Genomic DNA, 22,260 nt, shown 5'->3' on the forward strand with positions numbered 1-22,260 from the left:
TTTACACCTAAAATTAACAAGGACCCCGGAGGGCTTTTGTTTATGTTGTGTCTATTGATATTTTCCATATTTGGCATTAAAAATGAGACATTTAAATATACTTAAAAATAATAACGTAAATAACACTTTATGGCAACTATGTTCCAAAAGAAAAACAATTTAATGGGAAAGGTAGTGTTGTCCTAGGGTTTTGCAGGTCTCCTGAACGTCTGGCTTAAGCGACAGTAGCCGGATTCTCTGGTCTCCTTCGTCCTATCTCTGTCATTTGGCTTCTGAGAAACCACCACGTCTGTGCCCTTAGTGTTGTGCAAATAGTTTGACCTTGGGGGGCCCCTCCTGAAAGGCCCGGGGGCCACACTTTGAGAACCTCTGCTGTAGGTCATGGTTAGAAATGCTCTTGTTGTTGAGAAATGGGAATTTCAAAAGGCAGTTGACTCTGAACTTTAACACCTGGGGAAATGGGTTACCTTTAAGAAGATAGGCAATGTTTTCAGGGGGCCCTCCACCACGTTCTCGCTTTTTGGGAAAAGCGTGGACTATCTGGCTAGTTTGTGGTCCCCAGTGAAGAGGGTTCAGTGCACACGTCCCCCTCAAAGTGGACCGGCGGGAACCAGAGCCCCAGAGTACAGCCGGGGTGCGCTGTGGGTGAGGAGGCCCCAGGGGTCTTTGGGCCTGAGGGAACGGTGGCATTTTGCCTTTACCGTAGGCTGTCCTCACCCACAGCCTCTCACCGGATCCTTAGCAACAGCTCTTGCCGCAGCGAGACACGGTGCACCGGGCCTGCACTGGGTGCTACGGGTGACACGGGGATCTGGCAGCAGTGCCCCCGTGGGTGCTGGAAGGGAGTAGCCAGCCCGGGTGCACTTGGGGCCCAGACAGACCACTGCGGACATGAAAGCGGTAGGGTGGGTGGTTAGGGGGGCGGAGCTGGAGGATCAGGGTCCCTAGGAAGCAACCCCTGAGGTGCCCAGCAGGGCTGACTGTCCTGGGGAGCGACTTACTGTGCCCAGGTCCCGTCTGTGACCCTCCCTCCCCCCCACCTCACAGTCACACCCTCTGTCTTGGTTGGGGAAGGATGGGGGAGGCTCCCGTTTGGGGGCCCATCCCAGTGTTGTCCTGGGCGTTTAGCCAGACCTGCCCCATCTTGCAGACTCGGTGAGGACAGGAGCCTGTGCAGTTCAGAGGGTCCCTAAGACCCTGGCGGGGGCCTTGTCTTACAAGCACCAACCCCCAGGGTGTAGGATTCAGAGAGTCCCTTGCCAGTGTTTGAAGCCATGTCTTCTTGTTCCTTGAGAGACAAGAGGGAGCTGCCTCAGTGCCCTCGGGCTGCCGTGGCAAGGACCACAGGCTAGGAGCTTTGACACAGTGGACTTGATTTCTTGCAGCTCTGAAGGCGGGAGGCCCGAGGTCAAGATGCCAGGGCAGTTGGGTCCCGGTGGCAGGGCCAGGCGGGCTCTGGGGCCTCTTTTCCAGGGCAGATATCCCATTCAGGAGGGCTCCGGGGACACAAACGTGCAGACCCCAGCAGGAGTCCATCCAAGGTAGCAAGCGGTTCCGTAGAGGACAGGGAAAGCCTCGTTGCCTCCACCTTAACCCTGGACGCATTCAGGTGGCTCTGCTGGTTGTTCCTGAAGCGCTTTTGGAGAGCTGCCCACCGAGGTCACAAGCCTGTGTTTTCACTAGGAAGTGGATAGAGAGAAACCAGAGTGCCCGCTGCCCGCCCGCCAAGGGGGAGCTGGGGTCCCGGCCTCACCAGAGCTTTGCCGAGGCACCAGTCGTGGCGAGCTTTTCAGCCACAAGGTTGACTTTTTGTCTGCACAGACCTGTGAAGCAAAAACACCTAAGAAATTTTGGACAGCAGGTGGTTCCTAGATTTCTCTCTGTAGTTACCGCTTGAGAAGCTTATCGTGCTGTGGGTCCTTTTGCTTCAGTGGAATTTGAATGACAGTGTTACTTGGCAAGCAGCAGACTTTGGATTGGCCACCTAAAGGACTGCAGTGCCACTAGGGCAGTCGAGTCAGGATGAGCGTGGGGTCGCTGAGAGGGACCGCTGCCAGGGCGGCAGGATGTCGCATGTCCTCTCAAATTCCTGGGCGTGGCCTCGTTAGTGACTGTCCCATTAATAAAAACGGAATTGTGCAAGAGGCTTGTGAACTTGTGAAAGCTTGCTGTTTTCAGTACTTCATAGAACTTTCAGCACCTTCTCAATGCCTCCTCATCCCCAGCAAAGGATTCGTCATGAGACGGACGACTCTTAACGTGAAATATCAGTAACTGTGAACTTTGGCCCAGCCTGTTAGAACCATAAGTTGAGTTAGCAGAGTCCGAAATACTGAGGTTACGTTGTAGCATTGGATATAATTTGTGACCGAAATAATGAGGTTCTGTTGTAGCACTGGATATAATTTGTGACCCGCAGGTTAGAATTGTTTCAAAATTAAAAGTGTTAGCCTTGAATGTTGTTTCGGGGTGTGAGATTCGGAGGACCACCTTGTTTTGCCGCTGGGTGGGCAGGGCAGGTGCACGCTTGTGTGTTATGTGTTTGAGAAGCCGCAACTGTTTTCTCGTGTTTGTTGTGCTGTGAAAATAGGAGCTTCATTGTGGTTCTGTATGACATTTTAAAGTATCTCAGAGAAATGAGTCTCCAGTCCATAGAACTAAGCATCTTCAGAGGGGTAAGATGCGGTTACTTACCTGTGGCGAGCTTTGTAGTAGTGGAGCCTTCAGATTTACGTGCTTGTAGAGTCGGGCAGCACCCACGTTGTTTGTTTGGGGAGCGTATTTTGGGTTTTGCTCGAAAGAAAATCACTTCTGGCAGCTTAACGTTTTCCAAGGGTTGTATAGTCTGAAGGGAAGACGAAGTGGGGCTTTAGAACAGTTTTGTGGAAGCAAATGTGTCCTCTCCTCGGACACTGGAGTGCGGATTCGTGTGAGTGCTTGGCGTGTATCCAGAATGTTCTTGAGCTACCGGAAATGGGGTGTTTTGAAACCCTTTGGAGGCGAAGAGCTCAGAAGCCCTGTCCAGGGTCACAGTCGGCCTCGTGAGCCAGCCCTGCCGGGTCGGCGTTTGCACTGCTGGCACAGAGGTTCCCGGTAGTGCCCCTGAGGGGCCAGAGGCGCCCGCAGCCAGGGGCCGCAGAGCAGTGCCGATGGACTGCATTTTTCAGGTGGTGTGTGTCAGGCGTTACCTCGAAGATGCACAGTGTGAGACTCGAGGAAATCAGCTGACTATATTTGTTACTGATGACAAAATTCCGGTGTTAAAGGAAAATTAGCATTTGGAAAAGCTTTTATCTGCCACCCTGAGCTTGATGGCTTCCCAGTAATGAAAGACATTTCAGGAGATGGGCGCTCACATTAAGAGATGCGTCTCACGTCGTCTAATGAAATGTGCCAGCGTGTGGACTCTGCATGTGTCCAACTGGCCACCGTGCACATAGGCAAAAGATGTTTTCAGAGTGCGTTACGACGCAGGAAGGTGCGGAGCATTCATGGCTGTGGTTGCAGATTCGTGTCACAAGTGGTTTTCATGGCACTGCGGCCCGTCGAGGTTTGATGTGGTATCAGGGAACATCCACAATTCTGAAAGCCTTTCTCAGGTTTAATTTTGGACATACATATCCCACATGAGCAACCGCTCTTTGGGGTCCTCAGTTTTTAAGGGTATAAAGGGACCTTGACAGCAAAACGTTGGAGAGCTGCCTGGGAGGTGGTGGGCTGCTTCCTGCCCTTGGGTGGCCTGGGGGAACCTAAGGTTTCGTGTTGGTGTTCCTAGGTCTGCTTAGGAAGTGGAGCCGTTTTCAGCTGAGAGGACATTTGCACTTAGAAATGTAAAGATACAAAACTATCTCAGTGCATCATGTTCGCCTCCAGGTTTTCTTTTTCCCAGTTTCAGGGATGACCGCCCACCGTTCTTTTCCTCTGGGGAAAAGTTGTTACTAGTACGGTGTGACCACCGTTTGGTGACCTGCCGTTGTGTGTGGACCCACATTTTAAGTTGTGTTGGGAACAGAACACAATTCTTCTCTTTTAACTTTTGCCTTGATCATAGGGGTTTGTTTTTGTTTCGTGACGTGAAATTTTACCTTAGAATTTCTGGGAAGAAATTATGGAAGCGATCTTGCAAATGTAAAATCAAAAAAAAGAACCAAAACGAACCAGATGATCTAAAATGATATGATCTATTCTGAATAAAGTACTTCATTCCACTTAACAGAGATAGCTGGAGTTTCCTTTTCTGACGATTCAGAAGTCAAATCCAGAGGCATGGGTTTCTTCTTGGGTGGGTGGTTCAGATTAACACAAACCTTAAAAACTTGTAAATTCCTGAGACCATCGTACTTTCTTTGCTTTTATAAATGTTCACTGTTTTGAACAGTTTCTCCTGAGAAGTTTCTCATTTTGAGATGGGTTGACCATATGTGAGAGAGGTGGTGGCCGGCCATGGGGGGCCGGGGGTGACCAGAGTGAGATGGTCGCTATCTCTTTAAAAGGAGGTGGGACGGAATGTTTGCTCTGAGGTCACCCAAGGAGACCACAGTTACAGGGGAGGCAGTTGGTGTGAGGTGAGGAAGAGGTGAGTTGCGGGCAGGGAGTCCTGGGTCTAGAAAGCAAAATGTGTTAAAATGTTAACACTGCGGACTTACCTAGAAACAGAGACACATTTGTGGAGCAAACTAGGTTTCGTGATTGAATGAGGGCACAGGAGGAGAAACGTTCTTTAAATATGTAAATACACATAGATGAGCTGTACCCTGGTGATGTTCAATCATCATCACATTAGTCCTCTGAAATCTTCCTTAGATTTTTAACTAAAAGGCTGACATAGGTATAGTGTTCTAGGGCTTCCCTGGTGGCACAGTGGTTAAGAATCCGCCTGCCGAGGCAGGGGACACGAGTTTGATAGGTTTGTAGTTGGGACTGAAGGCAGGGACACCCTGGTGTGAAGCCTGCCTTCTTCCGTGGTGCTGCCCCTTGAGCCTCCCAGCCCCCTCTCTGCTTATCAGAGGACTTACCCTACTTGTTGGTGTGTGGGTGTGGTCATGCTGTGGTCAGCGGAGGAGGACACTGGGGGCTGCCTTGGTCAGGACTTGGCATGCTGAGCCGGCACAAGGAGTGGTCCCCCTGAAATGCCCCCAGTGCCCCATGGAGACAGGGCTAGGTCAGTGCTAGCCATTGACTCTTTCGGTTTGTTAGATTGTAATTTAAACAGTATTTGTGTTTTTAGTAGTAAGGTGGCTTTCTTCTGCACTTTCGCGACCCGGGCAGTGGTGGCAGGAGTCGGAGAAGTTGCCTCAAGTTGAGCTCTGCGTGGATCTGTAAAATCCTGTTTTTATTTAATAACTGCTTTATTTAAGCTTGGACCTTCCCCACTGCCCCCCAAAGGTAGACATTGGCCTCTTCTAATCTCAGAGAAAGAAAGGAAGATTCCGGCTCAAGTATACAGTTGAATTCTTGACGTTTGCATTTCCACGGTCTCCAAGCATTACTTTTGCCCCTTGGCCTGTGGCATGAGATGCAGCTCCACTCATGAAGCACGTACTTGTGAGAAGCAGCAGGCCTTTGGTTTCTTCCTCCAGCCATTTTCTCTTTGGACTTGGGTGGCCGTCCCTCTGAATGCTGCCGTTTCATAACCGGTGGCTTCTCAATCATCCGAGGAGAGGTGGGGAGGGTCTGGGAGAGCAGCCTCCTGGAGCGTCACTGTCACGGCCCTTCCGTCTCACTGGCCCATCAAGAGCAGCCCTTTGAAGTAGCCAGTAGTGTCAAGTCTGTGCCGTTGGCCATACTCAGACCGACCCCTTTACACCTAAAATTAACAAGGACCCCGGAGGGCTTTTGTTTATGTTGTGTCTATTGATATTTTCCATATTTGGCATTAAAAATGAGACATTTAAATATACTTAAAAATAATAACGTAAATAACACTTTATGGCAACTATGTTCCAAAAGAAAAACAATTTAATGGGAAAGGTAGTGTTGTCCTAGGGTTTTGCAGGTCTCCTGAACGTCTGGCTTAAGCGACAGTAGCCGGATTCTCTGGTCTCCTTCGTCCTATCTCTGTCATTTGGCTTCTGAGAAACCACCACGTCTGTGCCCTTAGTGTTGTGCAAATAGTTTGACCTTGGGGGGCCCCTCCTGAAAGGCCCGGGGGCCACACTTTGAGAACCTCTGCTGTAGGTCATGGTTAGAAATGCTCTTGTTGTTGAGAAATGGGAATTTCAAAAGGCAGTTGACTCTGAACTTTAACACCTGGGGAAATGGGTTACCTTTAAGAAGATAGGCAATGTTTTCAGGGGGCCCTCCACCACGTTCTCGCTTTTTGGGAAAAGCGTGGACTATCTGGCTAGTTTGTGGTCCCCAGTGAAGAGGGTTCAGTGCACACGTCCCCCTCAAAGTGGACCGGCGGGAACCAGAGCCCCAGAGTACAGCCGGGGTGCGCTGTGGGTGAGGAGGCCCCAGGGGTCTTTGGGCCTGAGGGAACGGTGGCATTTTGCCTTTACCGTAGGCTGTCCTCACCCACAGCCTCTCACCGGATCCTTAGCAACAGCTCTTGCCGCAGCGAGACACGGTGCACCGGGCCTGCACTGGGTGCTACGGGTGACACGGGGATCTGGCAGCAGTGCCCCCGTGGGTGCTGGAAGGGAGTAGCCAGCCCGGGTGCACTTGGGGCCCAGACAGACCACTGCGGACATGAAAGCGGTAGGGTGGGTGGTTAGGGGGGCGGAGCTGGAGGATCAGGGTCCCTAGGAAGCAACCCCTGAGGTGCCCAGCAGGGCTGACTGTCCTGGGGAGCGACTTACTGTGCCCAGGTCCCGTCTGTGACCCTCCCTCCCCCCCACCTCACAGTCACACCCTCTGTCTTGGTTGGGGAAGGATGGGGGAGGCTCCCGTTTGGGGGCCCATCCCAGTGTTGTCCTGGGCGTTTAGCCAGACCTGCCCCATCTTGCAGACTCGGTGAGGACAGGAGCCTGTGCAGTTCAGAGGGTCCCTAAGACCCTGGCGGGGGCCTTGTCTTACAAGCACCAACCCCCAGGGTGTAGGATTCAGAGAGTCCCTTGCCAGTGTTTGAAGCCATGTCTTCTTGTTCCTTGAGAGACAAGAGGGAGCTGCCTCAGTGCCCTCGGGCTGCCGTGGCAAGGACCACAGGCTAGGAGCTTTGACACAGTGGACTTGATTTCTTGCAGCTCTGAAGGCGGGAGGCCCGAGGTCAAGATGCCAGGGCAGTTGGGTCCCGGTGGCAGGGCCAGGCGGGCTCTGGGGCCTCTTTTCCAGGGCAGATATCCCATTCAGGAGGGCTCCGGGGACACAAACGTGCAGACCCCAGCAGGAGTCCATCCAAGGTAGCAAGCGGTTCCGTAGAGGACAGGGAAAGCCTCGTTGCCTCCACCTTAACCCTGGACGCATTCAGGTGGCTCTGCTGGTTGTTCCTGAAGCGCTTTTGGAGAGCTGCCCACCGAGGTCACAAGCCTGTGTTTTCACTAGGAAGTGGATAGAGAGAAACCAGAGTGCCCGCTGCCCGCCCGCCAAGGGGGAGCTGGGGTCCCGGCCTCACCAGAGCTTTGCCGAGGCACCAGTCGTGGCGAGCTTTTCAGCCACAAGGTTGACTTTTTGTCTGCACAGACCTGTGAAGCAAAAACACCTAAGAAATTTTGGACAGCAGGTGGTTCCTAGATTTCTCTCTGTAGTTACCGCTTGAGAAGCTTATCGTGCTGTGGGTCCTTTTGCTTCAGTGGAATTTGAATGACAGTGTTACTTGGCAAGCAGCAGACTTTGGATTGGCCACCTAAAGGACTGCAGTGCCACTAGGGCAGTCGAGTCAGGATGAGCGTGGGGTCGCTGAGAGGGACCGCTGCCAGGGCGGCAGGATGTCGCATGTCCTCTCAAATTCCTGGGCGTGGCCTCGTTAGTGACTGTCCCATTAATAAAAACGGAATTGTGCAAGAGGCTTGTGAACTTGTGAAAGCTTGCTGTTTTCAGTACTTCATAGAACTTTCAGCACCTTCTCAATGCCTCCTCATCCCCAGCAAAGGATTCGTCATGAGACGGACGACTCTTAACGTGAAATATCAGTAACTGTGAACTTTGGCCCAGCCTGTTAGAACCATAAGTTGAGTTAGCAGAGTCCGAAATACTGAGGTTACGTTGTAGCATTGGATATAATTTGTGACCGAAATAATGAGGTTCTGTTGTAGCACTGGATATAATTTGTGACCCGCAGGTTAGAATTGTTTCAAAATTAAAAGTGTTAGCCTTGAATGTTGTTTCGGGGTGTGAGATTCGGAGGACCACCTTGTTTTGCCGCTAGGTGGGCAGGGCAGGTGCACGCTTGTGTGTTATGTGTTTGAGAAGCCGCAACTGTTTTCTCGTGTTTGTTGTGCTGTGAAAATAGGAGCTTCATTGTGGTTCTATATGACATTTTAAAGTATCTCAGAGAAATGAGTCTCCAGTCCATAGAACTAAGCATCTTCAGAGGGGTAAGATGCGGTTACTTACCTGTGGCGAGCTTTGTAGTAGTGGAGCCTTCAGATTTACGTGCTTGTAGAGTCGGGCAGCACCCACGTTGTTTGTTTGGGGAGCGTATTTTGGGTTTTGCTCGAAAGAAAATCACTTCTGGCAGCTTAACGTTTTCCAAGGGTTGTATAGTCTGAAGGGAAGACGAAGTGGGGCTTTAGAACAGTTTTGTGGAAGCAAATGTGTCCTCTCCTCGGACACTGGAGTGCGGATTCGTGTGAGTGCTTGGCGTGTATCCAGAATGTTCTTGAGCTACCGGAAATGGGGTGTTTTGAAACCCTTTGGAGGCGAAGAGCTCAGAAGCCCTGTCCAGGGTCACAGTCGGCCTCGTGAGCCAGCCCTGCCGGGTCGGCGTTTGCACTGCTGGCACAGAGGTTCCCGGTAGTGCCCCTGAGGGGCCAGAGGCGCCCGCAGCCAGGGGCCGCAGAGCAGTGCCGATGGACTGCATTTTTCAGGTGGTGTGTGTCAGGCGTTACCTCGAAGATGCACAGTGTGAGACTCGAGGAAATCAGCTGACTATATTTGTTACTGATGACAAAATTCCGGTGTTAAAGGAAAATTAGCATTTGGAAAAGCTTTTATCTGCCACCCTGAGCTTGATGGCTTCCCAGTAATGAAAGACATTTCAGGAGATGGGCGCTCACATTAAGAGATGCGTCTCACGTCGTCTAATGAAATGTGCCAGCGTGTGGACTCTGCATGTGTCCAACTGGCCACCGTGCACATAGGCAAAAGATGTTTTCAGAGTGCGTTACGACGCAGGAAGGTGCGGAGCATTCATGGCTGTGGTTGCAGATTCGTGTCACAAGTGGTTTTCATGGCACTGCGGCCCGTCGAGGTTTGATGTGGTATCAGGGAACATCCACAATTCTGAAAGCCTTTCTCAGGATTAATTTTGGACATACATATCCCACATGAGCAACCGCTCTTTGGGGTCCTCAGTTTTTAGGGGTATAAAGGGACCTTGACAGCAAAACGTTGGAGAGCTGCCTGGGAGGTGGTGGGCTGCTTCCTGCCCTTGGGTGGCCTGGGGGAACCTAAGGTTTCGTGTTGGTGTTCCTAGGTCTGCTTAGGAAGTGGAGCCGTTTTCAGCTGAGAGGACATTTGCACTTAGAAATGTAAAGATACAAAACTATCTCAGTGCATCATGTTCGCCTCCAGGTTTTCTTTTTCCCAGTTTCAGGGATGACCGCCCACCGTTCTTTTCCTCTGGGGAAAAGTTGTTACTAGTACGGTGTGACCACCGTTTGGTGACCTGCCGTTGTGTGTGGACCCACATTTTAAGTTGTGTTGGGAACAGAACACAATTCTTCTCTTTTAACTTTTGCCTTGATCATAGGGGTTTGTTTTTGTTTCGTGACGTGAAATTTTACCTTAGAATTTCTGGGAAGAAATTATGGAAGCGATCTTGCAAATGTAAAATCAAAAAAAAGAACCAAAACGAACCAGATGATCTAAAATGATATGATCTATTCTGAATAAAGTACTTCATTCCACTTAACAGAGATAGCTGGAGTTTCCTTTTCTGACGATTCAGAAGTCAAATCCAGAGGCATGGGTTTCTTCTTGGGTGGGTGGTTCAGATTAACACAAACCTTAAAAACTTGTAAATTCCTGAGACCATCGTACTTTCTTTGCTTTTATAAATGTTCACTGTTTTGAACAGTTTCTCCTGAGAAGTTTCTCATTTTGAGATGGGTTGACCATATGTGAGAGAGGTGGTGGCCGGCCATGGGGGGCCGGGTGTGACCAGAGTGAGATGGTCGCTATCTCTTTAAAAGGAGGTGGGACGGAATGTTTGCTCTGAGGTCACCCAAGGAGACCACAGTTACAGGGGAGGCAGTTGGTGTGAGGTGAGGAAGAGGTGAGTTGCGGGCAGGGAGTCCTGGGTCTAGAAAGCAAAATGTGTTAAAATGTTAACACTGCGGACTTACCTAGAAACAGAGACACATTTGTGGAGCAAACTAGGTTTCGTGATTGAATGAGGGCACAGGAGGAGAAACGTTCTTTAAATATGTAAATACACATAGATGAGCTGTACCCTGGTGATGTTCAATCATCATCACATTAGTCCTCTGAAATCTTCCTTAGATTTTTAACTAAAAGGCTGACATAGGTATAGTGTTCTAGGGCTTCCCTGGTGGCACAGTGGTTAAGAATCCGCCTGCCGAGGCAGGGGACACGAGTTTGATAGGTTTGTAGTTGGGACTGAAGGCAGGGACACCCTGGTGTGAAGCCTGCCTTCTTCCGTGGTGCTGCCCCTTGAGCCTCCCAGCCCCCTCTCTGCTTATCAGAGGACTTACCCTACTTGTTGGTGTGTGGGTGTGGTCATGCTGTGGTCAGCGGAGGAGGACACTGGGGGCTGCCTTGGTCAGGACTTGGCATGCTGAGCCGGCACAAGGAGTGGTCCCCCTGAAATGCCCCCAGTGCCCCATGGAGACAGGGCTAGGTCAGTGCTAGCCATTGACTCTTTCGGTTTGTTAGATTGTAATTTAAACAGTATTTGTGTTTTTAGTAGTAAGGTGGCTTTCTTCTGCACTTTCGCGACCCGGGCAGTGGTGGCAGGAGTCGGAGAAGTTGCCTCAAGTTGAGCTCTGCGTGGATCTGTAAAATCCTGTTTTTATTTAATAACTGCTTTATTTAAGCTTGGACCTTCCCCACTGCCCCCCAAAGGTAGACATTGGCCTCTTCTAATCTCAGAGAAAGAAAGGAAGATTCCGGCTCAAGTATACAGTTGAATTCTTGACGTTTGCATTTCCACGGTCTCCAAGCATTACTTTTGCCCCTTGGCCTGTGGCATGAGATGCAGCTCCACTCATGAAGCACGTACTTGTGAGAAGCAGCAGGCCTTTGGTTTCTTCCTCCAGCCATTTTCTCTTTGGACTTGGGTGGCCGTCCCTCTGAATGCTGCCGTTTCATAACCGGTGGCTTCTCAGTCATCCGAGGAGAGGTGGGGAGGGTCTGGGAGAGCAGCCTCCTGGAGCGTCACTGTCACGGCCCTTCCGTCTCACTGGCCCATCAAGAGCAGCCCTTTGAAGTAGCCAGTAGTGTCAAGTCTGTGCCGTTGGCCATACTCAGACCGACCCCTTTGCACCTAAAATTAACAAGGACCCCGGAGGGCTTTTGTTTATGTTGTGTCTATTGATATTTTCCATATTTGGCATTAAAAATGAGACATTTAAATATACTTAAAAATAATAACGTAAATAACACTTTATGGCAACTATGTTCCAAAAGAAAAACAATTTAATGGGAAAGGTAGTGTTGTCCTAGGGTTTTGCAGGCCTCCTGAACGTCTGGCTTAAGCGACAGTAGCCGGATTCTCTGGTCTCCTTCGTCCTATCTCTGTCATTTGGCTTCTGAGAAACCACCACGTCTGTTCCCTTAGTGTTGTGCAAATAGTTTGACCTTGGGGGGCCCCTCCTGAAAGGCCCGGGGGCCACACTTTGAGAACCTCTGCTGTAGGTCATGGTTAGAAATGCTCTTGTTGTTGAGAAATGGGAATTTCAAAAGGCAGTTGACTCTGAACTTTAACACCTGGGGAAATGGGTTACCTTTAAGAAGATAGGCAATGTTTTCAGGGGGCCCTCCACCACGTTCTCGCTTTTTGGGAAAAGCGTGGACTATCTGGCTAGTTTGTGGTCCCCAGTGAAGAGGGTTCAGTGCACACGTCCCCCTCAAAGTGGACCGGCGGGAACCAGAGCCCCAGAGTACAGCCGGGGTGCGCTGTGGGTGAGGAGGCCCCAGGGGTCTTTGGGCCTGAGGGAACGGTGGCATTTTGCCTTTACCGTAGGCTGTCCTCACCCACAGCCTCTCACCGGATCCTTAGCAACGGCTCTTGCCGCAGCGAGACACGGTGCACCGGGCCTGCACTGGGTGCTACGGGTGACACGGGGATCTGGCAGCAGTGCCCCCGTGGGTGCTGGAAGGGAGTAGCCAGCCCGGGTGCACTCGGGGCCCAGACAGACCACTGCGGACATGAAAGCGGTAGGGTGGGTGGTTAGGGGGGCGGAGCTGGAGGATCAGGGTCCCTAGGAAGCAACCCCTGAGGTGCCCAGCAGGGCTGACTGTCCTGGGGAGCGACTTACTGTGCCCAGGTCCCGTCTGTGACCCTCCCTCCCCCCCACCTCACAGTCACACCCTCTGTCTTGGTTGGGGAAGGATGGGGGAGGCTCCCGTTTGGGGGCCCATCCCAGTGTTGTCCTGGGCGTTTAGCCAGACCTGCCCCATCTTGCAGACTCGGTGAGGACAGGAGCCTGTGCAGTTCAGAGGGTCCCTAAGACCCTGGCGGGGGCCTTGTCTTACAAGCACCAACCCCCAGGGTGTAGGATTCAGAGAGTCCCTTGCCAGTGTTTGAAGCCATGTCTTCTTGTTCCTTGAGAGACAAGAGGGAGCTGCCTCAGTGCCCTCGGGCTGCCGTGGCAAGGACCACAGGCTAGGAGCTTTGACACAGTGGACTTGATTTCTTGCAGCTCTGAAGGCGGGAGGCCCGAGGTCAAGATGCCGGGGCAGTTGGGTCCCGGTGGCAGGGCCAGGTGGGCTCTGGGGCCTCTTTTCCAGGGCAGATATCCCATTCAGGAGGGCTCCGGGGAGACAAACGTGCAGACGCCAGCAGGAGTCCATCCAAGGGAGCAAGCGGTTCCGTAGAGGACAGGGAAAGCCTCGTTGCCTCCACCTTAACCCTGGACGCATTCAGGTGGCTCTGCTGGTTGTTCCTGAAGCGCTTTTGGAGAGCTGCCCACCGAGGTCACAAGCCTGTGTTTTCACTAGGAAGTGGATAGAGAGAAACCAGAGTGCCCGCTGCCCGCCCGCCAAGGGGGAGCTGGGGTCCCGGCCTCACCAGAGCTTTGCCGAGGCACCAGTCGTGGCGAGCTTTTCAGCCACAAGGTTGACTTTTTGTCTGCACAGACCCGTGAAGCAAAAACACCTAAGAAATTTTGGACAGCAGGTGGTTCCTAGATTTCTCTCTGTAGTTACCGCTTGAGAAGCTTATCGTGCTGTGGGTCCTTTTGCTTCAGTGGAATTTGAATGACAGTGTTACTTGGCAAGCAGCAGACTTTGGATTGGCCACCTAAAGGACTGCAGTGCCACTGGGGCAGTCGAGTCAGGATGAGCGTGGGGTCGCTGAGAGGGACCGCTGCCAGGGCGGCAGGATGTCGCATGTCCTCTCAAATTCCTGGGCGTGGCCTCGTTAGTGACTGTCCCATTAATAAAAACGGAATTGTGCAAGAGGCTTGTGAACTTGTGAAAGCTTGCTGTTTTCAGTACTTCATAGAACTTTCAGCACCTTCTCAATGCCTCCTCATCCCCAGCAAAGGATTCGTCATGAGACGGACGACTCTTAACGTGAAATATCAGTAACTGTGAACTTTGGCCCAGCCTGTTAGAACCATAAGTTGAGTTAGCAGAGTCCGAAATACTGAGGTTACGTTGTAGCATTGGATATAATTTGTGACCGAAATAATGAGGTTCTGTTGTAGCACTGGATATAATTTGTGACCCGCAGGTTAGAATTGTTTCAAAATTAAAAGTGTTAGCCTTGAATGTTGTTTCGGGGTGTGAGATTCGGAGGACCACCTTGTTTTGCCGCTAGGTGGGCAGGGCAGGTGCACGCTTGTGTGTTATGTGTTTGAGAAGCCGCAACTGTTTTCTCGTGTTTGTTGTGCTGTGAAAATAGGAGCTTCATTGTGGTTCTGTATGACATTTTAAAGTATCTCAGAGAAATGAGTCTCCAGTCCATAGAACTAAGCATCTTCAGAGGGGTAAGATGCGGTTACTTACCTGTGGCGAGCTTTGTAGTAGTGGAGCCTTCAGATTTACGTGCTTGTAGAGTCGGGCAGCACCCACGTTGTTTGTTTGGGGAGCGTATTTTGGGTTTTGCTCGAAAGAAAATCACTTCTGGCAGCTTAACGTTTTCCAAGGGTTGTATAGTCTGAAGGGAAGACGAAGTGGGGCTTTAGAACAGTTTTGTGGAAGCAAATGTTTCCTCTCCTCGGACACTGGAGTGTGAGTGCTTGGCGTGTATCCAGAATGTTCTTGAGCTACCGGAAATGGGGTGTTTTGAAACCCTTTGGAGGCGAAGAGCTCAGAAGCCCTGTCCAGGGTCACAGTCGGCCTCGTGAGCCAGCCCTGCCGGGTCGGCGTTTGCACTGCTGGCACAGAGGTTCCCGGTAGTGCCCCTGAGGGGCCAGAGGCGCCCGCAGCCAGGGGCCGCAGAGCAGTGCCGATGGACTGCATTTTTCAGGTGGTGTGTGTCAGGCGTTACCTCGAAGATGCACAGTGTGAGACTCGAGGAAATCAGCTGACTATATTTGTTACTGATGACAAAATTCCGGTGTTAAAGGAAAATTAGCATTTGGAAAAGCTTTTATCTGCCACCCTGAGCTTGATGGCTTCCCAGTAATGAAAGACATTTCAGGAGATGGGCGCTCACATTAAGAGATGCGTCTCACGTCGTCTAATGAAATGTGCCAGCGTGTGGACTCTGCATGTGTCCAACTGGCCACCGTGCACATAGGCAAAAGATGTTTTCAGAGTGCGTTACGACGCAGGAAGGTGCGGAGCATTCATGGCTGTGGTTGCAGATTCGTGTCACAAGTGGTTTTCATGGCACTGCGGCCCGTCGAGGTTTGATGTGGTATCAGGGAACATCCACAATTCTGAAAGCCTTTCTCAGGATTAATTTTGGACATACATATCCCACATGAGCAACCGCTCTTTGGGGTCCTCAGTTTTTAGGGGTATAAAGGGACCTTGACAGCAAAACGTTGGAGAGCTGCCTGGGAGGTGGTGGGCTGCTTCCTGCCCTTGGGTGGCCTGGGGGAACCTAAGGTTTCGTGTTGGTGTTCCTAGGTCTGCTTAGGAAGTGGAGCCGTTTTCAGCTGAGAGGACATTTGCACTTAGAAATGTAAAGATACAAAACTATCTCAGTGCATCATGTTCGCCTCCAGGTTTTCTTTTTCCCAGTTTCAGGGATGACCGCCCACCGTTCTTTTCCTCTGGGGAAAAGTTGTTACTAGTACGGTGTGACCACCGTTTGGTGACCTGCCGTTGTGTGTGGACCCACATTTTAAGTTGTGTTGGGAACAGAACACAATTCTTCTCTTTTAACTTTTGCCTTGATCATAGGGGTTTGTTTTTGTTTCGTGACGTGAAATTTTACCTTAGAATTTCTGGGAAGAAATTATGGAAGCGATCTTGCAAATGTAAAATCAAAAAAAAGAACCAAAACGAACCAGATGATCTAAAATGATATGATCTATTCTGAATAAAGTACTTCATTCCACTTAACAGAGATAGCTGGAGTTTCCTTTTCTGACGATTCAGAAGTCAAATCCAGAGGCATGGGTTTCTTCTTGGGTGGGTGGTTCAGATTAACACAAACCTTAAAAACTTGTAAATTCCTGAGACCATCGTACTTTCTTTGCTTTTATAAATGTTCACTGTTTTGAACAGTTTCTCCTGAGAAGTTTCTCATTTTGAGATGGGTTGACCATATGTGAGAGAGGTGGTGGCCGGCCATGGGGGGCCGGGTGTGACCAGAGTGAGATGGTCGCTATCTCTTTAAAAGGAGGTGGGACGGAATGTTTGCTCTGAGGTCACCCAAGGAGACCACAGTTACAGGGGAGGCAGTTGGTGTGAGGTGAGGAAGAGGTGAGTTGCGGGCAGGGAGTCCTGGGTCTAGAAAGCAAAATGTGTTAAAATGTTAACACTGCGGACTTACCTAGAAACAGAGACACATTTGTGGAGCAAACTAGGTTTCGTGATTGAATGAGGGCACAGGAGGAGAAACGTTCTTTAAATATGTAAATACACATAGATGAGCTGTACCCTGGTGATGTTCAATCATCATCACATTAGTCCTCTGAAATCTTCCTTAGATTTTTAACTAAAAGGCTGACATAGGTATAGTGTTCTAGGGCTTCCCTGGTGGCACAGTGGTTAAGAATCCGCCTGCCGAGGCAGGGGACACGAGTTTGATAGGTTTGTAGTTGGGACTGAAGGCAGGGACACCCTGGTGTGAAGCCTGCCTTCTTCCGTGGTGCTGCCCCTTGAGCCTCCCAGCCCCCTCTCTGCTTATCAGAGGACTTACCCTACTTGTTGGTGTGTGGGTGTGGTCATGCTGTGGTCAGCGGAGGAGGACACTGGGGGCTGCCTTGGTCAGGACTTGGCATGCTGAGCCGGCACAAGGAGTGGTCCCCCTGAAATGCCCCCAGTGCCCCATGGAGACAGGGCTAGGTCAGTGCTAGCCATTGACTCTTTCGGTTTGTTAGATTGTAATTTAAACAGTATTTGTGTTTTTAGTAGTAAGGTGGCTTTCTTCTGCACTTTCGCGACCCGGGCAGTGGTGGCAGGAGTCGGAGAAGTTGCCTCAAGTTGAGCTCTGCGTGGATCTGTAAAATCCTGTTTTTATTTAATAACTGCTTTATTTAAGCTTGGACCTTCCCCACTGCCCCCCAAAGGTAGACATTGGCCTCTTCTAATCTCAGAGAAAGAAAGGAAGATTCCGGCTCAAGTATACAGTTGAATTCTTGACGTTTGCATTTCCACGGTCTCCAAGCATTACTTTTGCCCCTTGGCCTGTGGCATGAGATGCAGCTCCACTCATGAAGCACGTACTTGTGAGAAGCAGCAGGCCTTTGGTTTCTTCCTCCAGCCATTTTCTCTTTGGACTTGGGTGGCCGTCCCTCTGAATGCTGCCGTTTCATAACCGGTGGCTTCTCAGTCATCCGAGGAGAGGTGGGGAGGGTCTGGGAGAGCAGCCTCCTGGAGCGTCACTGTCACGGCCCTTCCGTCTCACTGGCCCATCAAGAGCAGCCCTTTGAAGTAGCCAGTAGTGTCAAGTCTGTGCCGTTGGCCATACTCAGACCGACCCCTTTGCACCTAAAATTAACAAGGACCCCGGAGGGCTTTTGTTTATGTTGTGTCTATTGATATTTTCCATATTTGGCATTAAAAATGAGACATTTAAATATACTTAAAAATAATAACGTAAATAACACTTTATGGCAACTATGTTCCAAAAGAAAAACAATTTAATGGGAAAGGTAGTGTTGTCCTAGGGTTTTGCAGGCCTCCTGAACGTCTGGCTTAAGCGACAGTAGCCGGATTCTCTGGTCTCCTTCGTCCTATCTCTGTCTTTTGGCTTCTGAGAAACCACCACGTCTGTTCCCTTAGTGTTGTGCAAATAGTTTGACCTTGGGGGGCCCCTCCTGAAAGGCCCGGGGGCCACACTTTGAGAACCTCTGCTGTAGGTCATGGTTAGAAATGCTCTTGTTGTTGAGAAATGGGAATTTCAAAAGGCAGTTGACTCTGAACTTTAACACCTGGGGAAATGGGTTACCTTTAAGAAGATAGGCAATGTTTTCAGGGGGCCCTCCACCACGTTCTCGCTTTTTGGGAAAAGCGTGGACTATCTGGCTAGTTTGTGGTCCCCAGTGAAGAGGGTTCAGTGCACACGTCCCCCTCAAAGTGGACCGGCGGGAACCAGAGCCCCAGAGTACAGCCGGGGTGCGCTGTGGGTGAGGAGGCCCCAGGGGTCTTTGGGCCTGAGGGAACGGTGGCATTTTGCCTTTACCGTAGGCTGTCCTCACCCACAGCCTCTCACCGGATCCTTAGCAACGGCTCTTGCCGCAGCGAGACACGGTGCACCGGGCCTGCACTGGGTGCTACGGGTGACACGGGGATCTGGCAGCAGTGCCCCCGTGGGTGCTGGAAGGGAGTAGCCAGCCCGGGTGCACTCGGGGCCCAGACAGACCACTGCGGACATGAAAGCGGTAGGGTGGGTGGTTAGGGGGGCGGAGCTGGAGGATCAGGGTCCCTAGGAAGCAACCCCTGAGGTGCCCAGCAGGGCTGACTGTCCTGGGGAGCGACTTACTGTGCCCAGGTCCCGTCTGTGACCCTCCCTCCCCCCCACCTCACAGTCACACCCTCTGTCTTGGTTGGGGAAGGATGGGGGAGGCTCCCGTTTGGGGGCCCATCCCAGTGTTGTCCTGGGCGTTTAGCCAGACCTGCCCCATCTTGCAGACTCGGTGAGGACAGGAGCCTGTGCAGTTCAGAGGGTCCCTAAGACCCTGGCGGGGGCCTTGTCTTACAAGCACCAACCCCCAGGGTGTAGGATTCAGAGAGTCCCTTGCCAGTGTTTGAAGCCATGTCTTCTTGTTCCTTGAGAGACAAGAGGGAGCTGCCTCAGTGCCCTCGGGCTGCCGTGGCAAGGACCACAGGCTAGGAGCTTTGACACAGTGGACTTGATTTCTTGCAGCTCTGAAGGCGGGAGGCCCGAGGTCAAGATGCCGGGGCAGTTGGGTCCCGGTGGCAGGGCCAGGTGGGCTCTGGGGCCTCTTTTCCAGGGCAGATATCCCATTCAGGAGGGCTCCGGGGAGACAAACGTGCAGACGCCAGCAGGAGTCCATCCAAGGGAGCAAGCGGTTCCGTAGAGGACAGGGAAAGCCTCGTTGCCTCCACCTTAACCCTGGACGCATTCAGGTGGCTCTGCTGGTTGTTCCTGAAGCGCTTTTGGAGAGCTGCCCACCGAGGTCACAAGCCTGTGTTTTCACTAGGAAGTGGATAGAGAGAAACCAGAGTGCCCGCTGCCCGCCCGCCAAGGGGGAGCTGGGGTCCCGGCCTCACCAGAGCTTTGCCGAGGCACCAGTCGTGGCGAGCTTTTCAGCCACAAGGTTGACTTTTTGTCTGCACAGACCCGTGAAGCAAAAACACCTAAGAAATTTTGGACAGCAGGTGGTTCCTAGATTTCTCTCTGTAGTTACCGCTTGAGAAGCTTATCGTGCTGTGGGTCCTTTTGCTTCAGTGGAATTTGAATGACAGTGTTACTTGGCAAGCAGCAGACTTTGGATTGGCCACCTAAAGGACTGCAGTGCCACTGGGGCAGTCGAGTCAGGATGAGCGTGGGGTCGCTGAGAGGGACCGCTGCCAGGGCGGCAGGATGTCGCATGTCCTCTCAAATTCCTGGGCGTGGCCTCGTTAGTGACTGTCCCATTAATAAAAACGGAATTGTGCAAGAGGCTTGTGAACTTGTGAAAGCTTGCTGTTTTCAGTACTTCATAGAACTTTCAGCACCTTCTCAATGCCTCCTCATCCCCAGCAAAGGATTCGTCATGAGACGGACGACTCTTAACGTGAAATATCAGTAACTGTGAACTTTGGCCCAGCCTGTTAGAACCATAAGTTGAGTTAGCAGAGTCCGAAATAATGAGGTTACGTTGTAGCATTGGATATAATTTGTGACCGAAATAATGAGGTTCTGTTGTAGCACTGGATATAATTTGTGACCCGCAGGTTAGAATTGTTTCAAAATTAAAAGTGTTAGCCTTGAATGTTGTTTCGGGGTGTGAGATTCGGAGGACCACCTTGTTTTGCCGCTAGGTGGGCAGGGCAGGTGCACGCTTGTGTGTTATGTTTTTGAGAAGCCGCAACTGTTTTCTCGTGTTTGTTGTGCTGTGAAAATAGGAGCTTCATTGTGGTTCTATATGACATTTTAAAGTATCTCAGAGAAATGAGTCTCCAGTCCATAGAACTAAGCATCTTCAGAGGGGTAAGATGCGGTTACTTACCTGTGGCGAGCTTTGTAGTAGTGGAGCCTTCAGATTTACGTGCTTGTAGAGTCGGGCAGCACCCACGTTGTTTGTTTGGGGAGCGTATTTTGGGTTTTGCTCGAAAGAAAATCACTTCTGGCAGCTTAACGTTTTCCAAGGGTTGTATAGTCTGAAGGGAAGACGAAGTGGGGCTTTAGAACAGTTTTGTGGAAGCAAATGTGTCCTCTCCTCGGACACTGGAGTGCGGATTCGTGTGAGTGCTTGGCGTGTATCCAGAATGTTCTTGAGCTACCGGAAATGGGGTGTTTTGAAACCCTTTGGAGGCGAAGAGCTCAGAAGCCCTGTCCAGGGTCACAGTCGGCCTCGTGAGCCAGCCCTGCCGGGTCGGCGTTTGCACTGCTGGCACAGAGGTTCCCGGTAGTGCCCCTGAGGGGCCAGAGGCGCCCGCAGCCAGGGGCCGCAGAGCAGTGCCGATGGACTGCATTTTTCAGGTGGTGTGTGTCAGGCGTTACCTCGAAGATGCACAGTGTGAGACTCGAGGAAATCAGCTGACTATATTTGTTACTGATGACAAAATTCCGGTGTTAAAGGAAAATTAGCATTTGGAAAAGCTTTTATCTGCCACCCTGAGCTTGATGGCTTCCCAGTAATGAAAGACATTTCAGGAGATGGGCGCTCACATTAAGAGATGCGTCTCACGTCGTCTAATGAAATGTGCCAGCGTGTGGACTCTGCATGTGTCCAACTGGCCACCGTGCACATAGGCAAAAGATGTTTTCAGAGTGCGTTACGACGCAGGAAGGTGCGGAGCATTCATGGCTGTGGTTGCAGATTCGTGTCACAAGTGGTTTTCATGGCACTGCGGCCCGTCGAGGTTTGATGTGGTATCAGGGAACATCCACAATTCTGAAAGCCTTTCTCAGGATTAATTTTGGACATACATATCCCACATGAGCAACCGCTCTTTGGGGTCCTCAGTTTTTAGGGGTATAAAGGGACCTTGACAGCAAAACGTTGGAGAGCTGCCTGGGAGGTGGTGGGCTGCTTCCTGCCCTTGGGTGGCCTGGGGGAACCTAAGGTTTCGTGTTGGTGTTCCTAGGTCTGCTTAGGAAGTGGAGCCGTTTTCAGCTGAGAGGACATTTGCACTTAGAAATGTAAAGATACAAAACTATCTCAGTGCATCATGTTCGCCTCCAGGTTTTCTTTTTCCCAGTTTCAGGGATGACCGCCCACCGTTCTTTTCCTCTGGGGAAAAGTTGTTACTAGTACGGTGTGACCACCGTTTGGTGACCTGCCGTTGTGTGTGGACCCACATTTTAAGTTGTGTTGGGAACAGAACACAATTCTTCTCTTTTAACTTTTGCCTTGATCATAGGGGTTTGTTTTTGTTTCGTGACGTGAAATTTTACCTTAGAATTTCTGGGAAGAAATTATGGAAGCGATCTTGCAAATGTAAAATCAAAAAAAAGAACCAAAACGAACCAGATGATCTAAAATGATATGATCTATTCTGAATAAAGTACTTCATTCCACTTAACAGAGATAGCTGGAGTTTCCTTTTCTGACGATTCAGAAGTCAAATCCAGAGGCATGGGTTTCTTCTTGGGTGGGTGGTTCAGATTAACACAAACCTTAAAAACTTGTAAATTCCTGAGACCATCGTACTTTCTTTGCTTTTATAAATGTTCACTGTTTTGAACAGTTTCTCCTGAGAAGTTTCTCATTTTGAGATGGGTTGACCATATGTGAGAGAGGTGGTGGCCGGCCATGGGGGGCCGGGTGTGACCAGAGTGAGATGGTCGCTATCTCTTTAAAAGGAGGTGGGACGGAATGTTTGCTCTGAGGTCACCCAAGGAGACCACAGTTACAGGGGAGGCAGTTGGTGTGAGGTGAGGAAGAGGTGAGTTGCGGGCAGGGAGTCCTGGGTCTAGAAAGCAAAATGTGTTAAAATGTTAACACTGCGGACTTACCTAGAAACAGAGACACATTTGTGGAGCAAACTAGGTTTCGTGATTGAATGAGGGCACAGGAGGAGAAACGTTCTTTAAATATGTAAATACACATAGATGAGCTGTACCCTGGTGATGTTCAATCATCATCACATTAGTCCTCTGAAATCTTCCTTAGATTTTTAACTAAAAGGCTGACATAGGTATAGTGTTCTAGGGCTTCCCTGGTGGCACAGTGGTTCAGAATC

At 50.8% G+C, this 22,260-nt stretch overlaps 1 protein-coding gene across 1 annotated transcript in view; it reads left to right on the forward strand.

Moving 5' to 3' along the window:
• LOC309806870 (death-inducer obliterator 1-like) overlaps nt 1-22,260 on the forward strand; it is a 118,812-nt gene that overhangs the window by 63,939 nt on the left and 32,613 nt on the right.

The sequence above is a fragment of the Mesoplodon mirus genome (assembly GCF_964341445.2).
Source record: "Mesoplodon mirus genome assembly, chromosome: 6".
Lineage (NCBI taxonomy): Eukaryota > Metazoa > Chordata > Mammalia > Artiodactyla > Ziphiidae > Mesoplodon > Mesoplodon mirus.